At 47.4% G+C, this 10,356-nt stretch overlaps 1 protein-coding gene across 1 annotated transcript in view; it reads left to right on the top strand.

The window, feature by feature from the left end:
- Nucleotides 1-239: 239 nt before the first annotated feature.
- The window catches only part of CMBL (carboxymethylenebutenolidase homolog), a 34,130-nt gene continuing 24,013 nt past the window's right edge, over nt 240-10,356 (top strand). The window contains exon 1 of the mRNA XM_047769834.1: nt 240-403. The gene's annotated coding sequence lies outside the window, so the exon portion shown is untranslated. The remainder of the gene's footprint in view (nt 404-10,356) is intronic.

Here is a 10,356-nt window from a genome sequence, read left to right as displayed (position 1 = left end):
TTCCCCTCCCCTCCCCTCCCTTCCCCTCCCCTCCCCTCCCCTCTCCCTCCCCTCCCCTCCCCTCTCCCTCTCCCTTCTTCTCTCCCCCTCTCCACCCTCCCACTCCCTCCCGGCCTCCCCTCCCCGCCCCTCCACTCTAGTTCCAGCCTTCCCCCCCCGCCCCGCCCCTGGCGGCGGGGGCCGGGGGGGGGGGGGAGGCGTTGCTGGGAATCCAGGACGGCCACTGGCCCGCCGAGATCCTGCCGCCCTCCGTCACCGCGTCCACTTCCGCCCCGGAAGGAGGTGCCTCCCCCTCGGCTCGCCCCTGACCGTCACCCCTGGGTCCCGCGGGGTTGCAGCGCTGTCGCCTCCGGTCCGGCCTCCTCCGCGCGAGTGGACAGCGGTCTTCAGGCGGCGGGAAGAGGTACGTGCGATTCGCCCGCCCAGGACCGCGCTGCAGGTCCGCTCTGGTTTAACTTGCGCGGGCGGTTGCAGGAGGCAAAGGAAGTCTTTGCCATGTGCACAGATAATGGACCTGCCAAAATCCATTTTCAACACCTGCTTTTCTCAAAACAGTACATTGTCATCCCTGCCACCCCCCCTTTGGCATCGTCTCCTGTACTGTTGAGCAATGCATTTTAAGAACAGCGTTTAAATCATACGGTATATAAACCTGTATTCCTTTTTTTCACCTAACACAATGTCACCAGCCTTTCCTCTGGGGCACTGCTTTTGGGTAACTATTTTCTTAGAGTTGAACATTTTGGTTGTGTAGTTCTTACTACTAACATAAAAGTAAGGGGGGGGGAATGAGCATATCCGCATCCAGATAGTTCTCCACGCTTTGCAGCATGTATTAAGGATGGCTATTAGGAGAAGAGGTGCTGGGTCTAGGGGTGTGGTGTCCTGGATGAGGCGTACTCATTGCCAGGAAAGACTGTAAGTTTCCCACTCAGCCATGTGGGTCAGGAGGCGAAGCTGTGGCCTCCACGGGCCTTGCTAACACGGGGCATTGGGATTTAGGGTTACTTGCTGATGGAAATGCCACCTGTTGTTTTCAAAGCCCATTTAAAGTAAGGTGGTCAGAAGCGAGCCCAACAGTCCAAGAAAAGGCCGAAGGCAGCCGAGTGATTGGCAAGTTCTTGGGCCAATCTAACTTCATCCCATCTGGCGTTCTAATTACTGCTGTCAAGGCCCCATACCCTGAGGAGAACACAACCATGACTACTGAAAAATAAAAATAATCTGAGGAGCCGATGTTCCTAGACCCATCTAAGGATAAGGAGGGTCTTGCCTTCTCTGATGCAAGATTGAAGGTCAATTGCTGTGCCAACGACAGTGTTTACCCAGGAAATGAAAAGCACCCAGCCTTCCCGTGGCCACCTTCTGTCCTGTATTATCTCTCATTGTTGCTTCTGATGCCCTTACAGGTGTTAGCATTTCTAAATTGCTGCCAGGCTTTAGCCCTAGGTTTCTTTGCTTGTTGCAATCCCATCAACGCCAATCCCTCTTGCTCCTCAAAATCTCTATCTCTGGAGTTCCCGTCGTGGTGCAGTGGTTAACGAATCCGACTAGGAGCCATGAGGTTGCGGGTTCGGTCCCTGCCCTTGCTCAGTGGGTTAATGATCCGGCGTTGCCATGAGCTGTGGTGTAGGTCGCAGACGCGGCTCGGATCCTGCGTTGCTGTGGCTCTGGTGTAGGCAGGTGGCTGCAGTTCCGACTGGACCCCTAGCCTGGGAACCTCCATATGCCGCCGGAGCGGCCCAAGAAAAGGCGAAAAAAAGACCAAAAAAAAAAAAAAATCTGTATCTCTGTTTTCGCTATTTCTCTTGGAGATCTGCATTGCGTTGGGAAGTGTGATTTCTGAGTTAATTAAATCTTTGGGGGCATGAAAGTAGGAAACCATGCTAGCTCACCTGTTCTTTACCACCCGTTTCCTGCCTTCTGAGCTCTAGTGAGAAAAGGGTAGCATCGTTCAACTACACGCTTAAAAAGATAATTTTCCCGTGGCTCAGTGGTAACAAACCTGATTAGCATCCATGAGGACTCAGGTTCGATCCCTGGCCTTGCTCAGTGAATTAAGGGTCTGGTGTTGCCATGAGCTGTGGTGTAGGTCAAAGAAGCTGCTATTAGATCCCTTGCCTGGGTACTTCCATATGCCGCGGGTGTGGCCCTAAAATAAATAAAAAAAAAAAAGACAAAAAAAAAAGATAATTATCAGTGCAAGGCAAAATCGTGACACTGCTACAGATATAAAAATGGGCACGTGTTAAAGACACTATTTTATTCATTAAAGAGGGAACCAGGCAGATGTTAGAACTGGTTCAAAGAAGCAGCAGCACAAATTCGTATGGGGTAGAGGGTTGCCACTGGAAGGGACTTCTTAGGAGAGAAGGGAGAGCGTAACAGCCCCTTGGAATTTGCAGATCTAACATGCATCCTTGATCCCCATGGGTCTTGAGTTATAATTTTGTAAAGGCATTTGCTGTGTGAAGCAGGGCTGGAGGATATTAAAAATTATTCATCCGTGACTCTTGTTAAGAAATGGTAAGTCAGGTGTTCCCGTTGTGGCTCAGAGGGTTAAGAACCCAACAGAGTGTCTGTGAGGATGTGGGCTTGATCCCTGGCCTCACTCAGTGGGTTAAGGATCCATCGTTGCTGCAAGCTGCTTCACAGGTCACAGATGTGGCTCAGATCCAGGGTTGCTGTGGCTGTGGTATAGGCCTGCAGCTACAACTCTGATACCACTCTTAGCCGAGGAACTTCGATATGCTGAAGACGTGGCCATAAAAAAGGAAAAAACAAGCAAACGAAAAAAACCACACCAAAAAATGGCAAGTTAGATCTTACTCAAGACCTGTGTTATCACCTATATCGCGATAGGTGCAGGGACCACTCCAATGGGATTTTGTAATGGGAGAGATACCTTGGGCTCAATTCCGAATACAACAAGGAAAAGTGGGAATTTCTAGCCTAGGAGCAGAGTAGGGGTCGGTGGATGGAAGTAGGGATTCCGGTTAACCTGACTTAACAGATGGTTGCAGAAGACAAGCCAGGGTGATCAGATATCACTCAGGGGGTGGGGGAGGATGAAGAACTGAATCAGATATGGGGGTGGTGGATTGTGCTAAACCGACTTGGCAGGATTTTGACTAAAACTGGATGAAGCCCAACAGTCAGGGCCCAGCTGAGAAGAGAGTTCAGAGCATCCTGACTGGAGTTCCCTCAAGGAGGAAGTTGCTGACAAGGGGCCCCAAAATTCAGTCTGTAGGGGATGGGTCTAGCTCGCATGCATGATTATGTGGGATCATGCATGAAAATTATGGTGGGAGTTCCCATCGTGGCTCAGCAGAAACGACTCTGACTAGCACCCATGAGGACGCAGGTTCGATCCCTAACCTTGCTCAGTGGGTTAAGGATCTGGTGTTGCCGTGAGTGGTCGTATATAGGTCACAGAAGTGGCTCAGATCTGTCATTGCCGTGGCCGTGGCTGTGGCCAGCAGCTGTAGCTCTGACTCAACCTGTAGCCTGGGAACTTCCATATGCTACAAGAGCAGCTCTAAAAAGACCAAAAAAAAAAAAAAAAGGAAAAGAAAAAATTACGATGGAATCATGTGTTTCATGCTGCATTCGGGGTGGCATTGCTAAAGAATTTGCCCATCAGTGTCTCTTCTGCTGGAGCATGTCCTGGCCATCCCTGGTGACAGGAAGAGAACCACAGATCTGACCTCAGAGTGGCTGGAATGTGTTGCCAAACCCACCTGCCATGACATAGAAAAGCCCTTCTTGGTACCTTTTCTGAGGACCCCACCTTTCATGTCAGACCCACAGTCGCATCCTCTTACAGGAGGAAACCTTATCACTTGTCATAGGAGAGTGTGTTTCAGTGGGAAAGCATCCATCGACTGTAGCACACCCTCCTGGGCTGGCTGATTCTAGCCCTGTTCATTGCGTTTGAACTGCTTTGCAGCTCTTGACAGATTTGTAAATTCTGTCCTATCTGGTAGAGAATTAATTTGCGTCCTCCTCTACTGTGGAAAACTTGGTTTTGTCTCCTTTTAATATTCATTTCAACATCCCCCTACTCCAGATCAATTTGTTGCTCTGTTCTTTTTTTCCTTAGATCCAGTTGTAACATCTGCCTTATTTCCTCCTAGCATATGAGTAAAATACAATCCTTAACATGAATTCATTTCTTTTCGTTCAGACCGCACCCAAGGCATGCAGAAGTTCCCCAAGCCAGGGATCGAACCTGCCCCACAACCAGATCCTTAACCTGCTAGAACACCAGGGAACTTCCAAATTCATTTTTATAACTATACTGGAGTCATAGTTTTACTTTTTTTTCCCTGAAAATTGTGTTTTAACAAATGTGTGATTTAGAGGGGCAAAGAGCCCAAATCCTGAAATGTATACACAGAAAATGTATGAGTAGTACAGTCAGTAGAGCGTCAAGGGTGTGTTTCCCAAGGCTCTTGCCCACAAGAGAGTTAAGTTTGGAGAGACTGTCAGCCCTGCCAACCATGGCCTTGGCCCAGGACACAGGCTGGGCTTGGCTGCTGTGCCACGTGAAGGGCTGGGCAGGAGGCCAGCTTTCAGATGTGGCACACTGAGACCTCCCCTGGCCACCACCTCTTTCTGCAGGAGCAAAACCTCTCCTGATCAGTCCAGAGAGTGGCTGTTTTGTCTGTAAACATTCCTTCTGGAACATGGATAGCAATTGAAGTTAAGGTAGAAAGATTTTGATTTAAGGCTGCTTGTGTTCTGTGGTCTCGCATCCTCATAGGACAGCCCACGTAAGAAATCAGCCTAAGGAATCAGTGCTCAGCGAATACTGTGCAGTTGGACATAAAATGGACCGCTATTAATACTGAACTGTTCTGACTTCTCTTACTAATAATAGTTCTATAATGTAGCTTGTAGAAACAACCATGGTAAAAGAGTCAAAATTTTCTTTTATCAAATGACTGGCTCTTAATTTCTCTTCCCTTAAAATTTGGTTATTTTATTTCTGGTTACTAACATTTTTTTCCTTTTTTTTTTTTCCCTTTTTTGGCTGCACCCACAGCATGTGGAAGTTCCTGGTCCAGGGATTGAATCCAAGCCATAGCAGCAACCTGAGCCACTGCAGTGACAAATGCCGGATCCTTTAGTTACGAACATTTAGAGTTTTCTGGAAAGTACCGAGTGTAATGGAATAGCTACTGATAGTCACATGACCCAGATTTAAAAGATACTAACATTTTGTCCTATGTACTTTAAATCAAAACTGTTTAAGGAAACAAAATGTAGCAACTGCAATTAAAGCCAGCAGGGTCCATCCCTTTCCCCTGCCAGGAACCTGTCTAATGGTGGCATGTTTTATTCCCATGCATTATACTTTACTACAATGTATTCATTAATAAAAGATGTATTATTGGGGGGGTTTAGTCTTTCCTTAGCATCAGAAAGCCATTGTCTTTTTATATAGCATTATGTGTTTGAGCTTTATCATATTGATAAATATGTATCTAGTTTGTTCCTTGAATTGCTATGCAATGTTCTTTTAAGGAATGTATTAGATTTCTGTGGCTGCTGTAACAAATCATCACGAACTGGGTGACTTAAGACAATAAGAACTTATTTTCTTACCTTCTGGAGCCAGGAATCTGAAATGCAGGTGTTGGCAGGGCCATGCTCTTCCTGAAACCTGTGGAGGAGAGTCTGTCCTAGTTCTTCTTGGGACTTCTCGTGGTTGCTGTCAGTCCTCAGCATTCCTTGGCTTGTAGAAGCACCTCTCCAGCATCTGCCCGTGTCTTCCCATGGCTGTCTTCCTGTGTGTCTGTGCCTTTTCTAAATTTCTCTCTCCTTCTAAGTGTTGTGGTCTGTGCTTGGGTTGGAAAAGAATTTTCAGACTCATAGCAGGTGGAAAGAAAGAAGAGTTTATGGGAACTCCCATTGTGGCTCAGTGGTAATGAATTTGACTAGTATCCATGAGGATACTGGTTCAATCCCTGGCCTCGCTCAGTGGGTTAAGGATCCGGTGTTGCTGTGAACTGTGGTGTAAGCTGCAGATGTGTCTTGGATCTGGCGTTGCTGGGGCTGTGGTGTAGGCTGGCAGCTATAGCTCCAATTTGACCTCTAGCCTGGGAACTTCCATGTGCTACAGGTGTTGTCCTAAAAAGGCAAAAAAAGAAATGAAGGAAGGAAGGATGGAAGGAAGGTTGGAAGGAAGGAAGGAAAGAAAGAAAGAAAGAAAGAAAGAAAGAAAGAAAGAAAGATTGATTGATTGATTGATTGAGATAAGAAACACTGCTAGCACAGTGGGACGGCTTCCTGATAAGCAGAGAGAGCTGACCCCAAGTGCCCAGGGACAGAGGAGAGAGGAGAGGTCCCAGGATGCACTTGCTGGTTGGTTGGGGGTGAACATTGCCCCTATAGCGGTGGGTTAAGTATCTTTCCTAGAAGAGGCAGAAAGGTATAGGGCAGGTTGCTGAGGAGGGGCTTAAGAACTCTGTAACAATTGCAGTGGGACAGAAAGGGAGATAAGGGTCTGGTCATTTTTATCCTGGCCAGAGAGAAAAAGCCTCAGAGTGGCTTTTTGAGTTGATCTCCTTGGAGAGGCCTTAAAGTCCCACACTAAAGACACTAGTCATTCATCAAATTAGTACCAGCCCTCATCCAGGATGGCCTCTTCTTAACCTGATTACCCCTGCAGAGATTCTGTTTCCGAATAAGGCCACACTCACAGGCTCTGTGGGTTAGGATTTGACAAGTATCTTTTTAGGGGCCACAGTTCAACCCATGACAGCAAATGAAGGACAGTGTATCCTGTTTACCTCCTAAGCGTCGGCTAGATTGCTTGCAGTTGTTGCCACATCTTTTTGGCAAGAACAGCCTTCCATACCCATGTGTATGCAAACACACACACACACACACACACACACACACACACACACACACACACACACACACACGGATGTGAGTTTTTCAAGGGCGTATACCCAGTGGTGGGATTTCTGGGCAGCAGGGTGTGTTCATTACTGCCTTTGCTGGACTGCTTCCCAGAGTGTCTATCCCTTTACATTCCCTTCCGTTTCCCTACATGGGCACCATCTCTTGGTGTTAATAGACTTGTTGCCAAACCACAAGAGGTACAATTGTATCTCATCGTTGTTCTTAGTATAATTTCCTTAAATACCAGTGAGGTTGAGTATCTTCTCATATGTTGGTGAGCTGTTCAGGTATACCCTTTTGTGAATTGCCTGTTTATGTCTTTGGAGGATTTCTCTACTGGGGTTGTCTTTTTCCTGTTCATTTCTAAGAACTCTTCCTCTATTTTATCTAGCTACTACAGCCCTGCTTTGAAAGTAATAACTTTTAGTCTGTATCTTATTGTCTCACTTTTTAAAGGGAACCGTTTATCTTGTAGTGCTTAAGATTTTAATAAAGGTTTGAGAGCTTTTAAAACCCCAAACATGTATAAAAGTCAAGAGATTGGTACAAAAGACACTCCTAAACCACTGAGTTCCAACACTGCCAACACGTGGACACTTCTTCCCACCTCCAACATCCACTGGGAAAGGCTCAGACATCTGGTCATTTTTCCTGTATGTACATCAACAGGTAGCTACAAAAGATAAGAACTGAAAAAAAAAATCACTGCAATAATATTATTCCTCCTCCTCTGCCACCCCCGCATTAGCAATGACTGTGTGTCATCAAATATCGAGTCAGTTCAATTTTCCCCACTTGTAAACAATTTTTTTATAAGTTTTTTCTTTTTCTTTTCTTTTCTTTTTTTTTTTTTTACAATTGGCTACTGCTGTGAACTGAAATGTGTCCCATAAAATTTATATGTTTAAGAGTTCCCTAATGGCTCAGAGGGTTAAGGATCTGGTTTGGTCACTGCTGTGGTTCAAGTTGTTGCTGAAATTCAGCTTCTGTCTGCTGGCGCTGAATTGAAGCACAGAGACAGAGTTTTGGGTAAAGGAGAAAAAGATAGCTTTATTGCTTTGCCAGGCAGAGGGGGCCACAGCAGGCCTTAAAGACTGTGCCCCTTTGGAAGGGGTTAGGAGGTGGTCTTATAGTTTGGGGAGTGGAAAATAGGGCCACAGATAAGGATCCGGGGAGAGGCAAGCTTGCCTTGTCTTTCAAAGCTGGTGTTCAGTGGCCCCAGGACTGGTTCTTGTGGTCCTCCTTCTTCCCGGAATGAAGATGCTTCATCAAATAGTTCTTCCATTTGTTGGGGGTTTTGGTTCTGCGGAATGGGCTCAAAGCTCTTGTTCTGTGCCTTCCTTGAGGAGGAACCAGGACCTGCTCCAAGGCTGCGCCAGTGTCTCTTGGCTGCTCCTCCCTGGTCTCTGCATCCCCTCCCTTCCCTGATCAGCACCTGCCCTTTGGAACTCAGGGAAGGTCATGGAGGCTGGAACTTACTCCATAAAAGCAAGAAATGAGGGACACAGAAAGGCTATTGTACCTGTCAACTAAAAAAATACAACCTGAAGTTTTATTTGGGATGAAATTAGGACTTAAGCCCTCAAGACGGCATCTCGGGGAGCCCCGAGAAACTGCTCCGAGGAGGTAGGGGGAAGCTAGGGTATGTGAGTTTTTGCAACAAAGAGCAGGAAGTAGCAACAAGAGGTTTATAGATAACCAGATTTACAGAAGATTTATAGAAAAATGTTTGTATGGGAAAATGTAGAGGTCTGGGCTCACTGGAATCCCTGCTTATCAAAGGATAGGCTTTCCTGAGTTCCCCCAGGGCTCATTGGCCCACCCTCGGGAGTGGCTGTTCTCACAGGTGACGGTGACATCTTTTGTTTTGCCCCCTAACTTCAGCCCAGGAGCGATCTGAAATACTGCCCCCAGAGGAAAGGGGGACCATCAAGAGAGGTCATAGAGGTGAAGGAGGAGGAGCACGCAGCCAGGCACACAGTATGCAGATGTTTGCTGCTGGTCTCGTGAAGGTGACTATGAGTCACAGACATCTGTCACCATTGAAGGACTTTCATGTTTTTCTAGACGTGAGGAGATGCAAGATGTGGGCTCATAAAATCTCCTAAAAATATCTATCCGGGAGTTCCCGTCGGGGCACAGTGGTTAACGAATCCGACTAGGAACCATGAGGTTGCAGGTTCGATCCCTGGCCTTGCTCAGTGGGTTAAGGATCCGGCGTTGCCATGAGCTGTGGTGTAGGTTGCAGACGCAGCTCGGATCCCGTGTTGCTGTGGCTCTGGTGTAGGCTGGCAGCTACAGCTCTGATTAGACCCCTAGTCTGGGAACCTCCATATGCCGCGGGAGCGGACCAAGAAATGGCAAAAAAAAAAAAAAAAATCTATCCGAAGCCCTTGGGGAAATCTTCCGGTTCCCCCAGAGCGCAGAGTGCCTCACTCCTGGTCTCCACCCTGAGCTCTGCTCGGGATGCTGCAGGTCAGCAGCTGCAGTGGCTCCTGTTTTACTCCATGTAGAGGCCGAGGGCAAGTGCCAGGCTTCAGTTCACATGCCTAGGAACCCCACAGGGCACTAGCTCCGTTACTGGGTCACTGCTGTGGTTCAGGTCACCACCGTGGCCCAGGTTTGATCTCTGGTCCAGCAATTTCTGCATGCGAAAGGCAGGGCCAAAAAAATTTACATGTTGAAGCACTAACCTCAGTGTGATGGTATGAGGAGGTGAAGCCTTTGGAAGGTAGTTAGGTTAACAGGAGGTCGTGAGGGTGGGGCCTCACCATGGGATTAGTGCCTTTATCTATTTATGTATTTGTCTTTTTAGGGCCACACCTGCAGCATATGGAGGTTCCCAGGCTAGGAGTTGAATTGGAGATGCCGCTACTGGCCTACACCAAAACCACAGGAACACGGGATCCGAGCCATATCTGCAACCTACACCACAGCTCACGGCTGTGCTGGATCCTTAACTCACTGGGCGAGGCCGGGGATTGAACCTGTGTCCTCATGGATGCTAGTCAGATTTGTTTCCACTGAGCCAGGATGGGAACTCTGATTCATGCCTTTAAAAGAAGCTTGAGAGCTTGTTCTCTCGCTCTCTCTCTTTCTCTCAAGCCACTGTCTGTGGGAACCACAACCACTGTCTCGTGTCTGTTGAGGAGGAGTCCTCGTCAGAACCTGACCTTGCTGACACCCTGATCACAGACTTCCAAGCCTCCAGAACTGGGGGAAAACATTTCTGTTGTATTTTGTTACGGCAGCCGGAGCAGACTCCTACTACACATTCAATGAAAGGCAATTTATTCAGCCTTTCCTTTAGGTTCATATGTTTCGGGTCTGATGGAAGAAACTCCGCCTTACTCCAAAGTTCAAGAAAACCTCGAACAGTTTTCTGTGTTCTTCTAACAGTTTAGTTTTACTTTTTAGTCTTAAGCTTCTAACCACTTGACA

Source organism: Phacochoerus africanus, chromosome 1, assembly GCF_016906955.1.
Source record: "Phacochoerus africanus isolate WHEZ1 chromosome 1, ROS_Pafr_v1, whole genome shotgun sequence".
Lineage (NCBI taxonomy): Eukaryota > Metazoa > Chordata > Mammalia > Artiodactyla > Suidae > Phacochoerus > Phacochoerus africanus.
The sequence above is the reverse complement of the archived record's forward strand: the minus strand, read 5'-3'. Positions and strand labels throughout refer to the sequence as shown.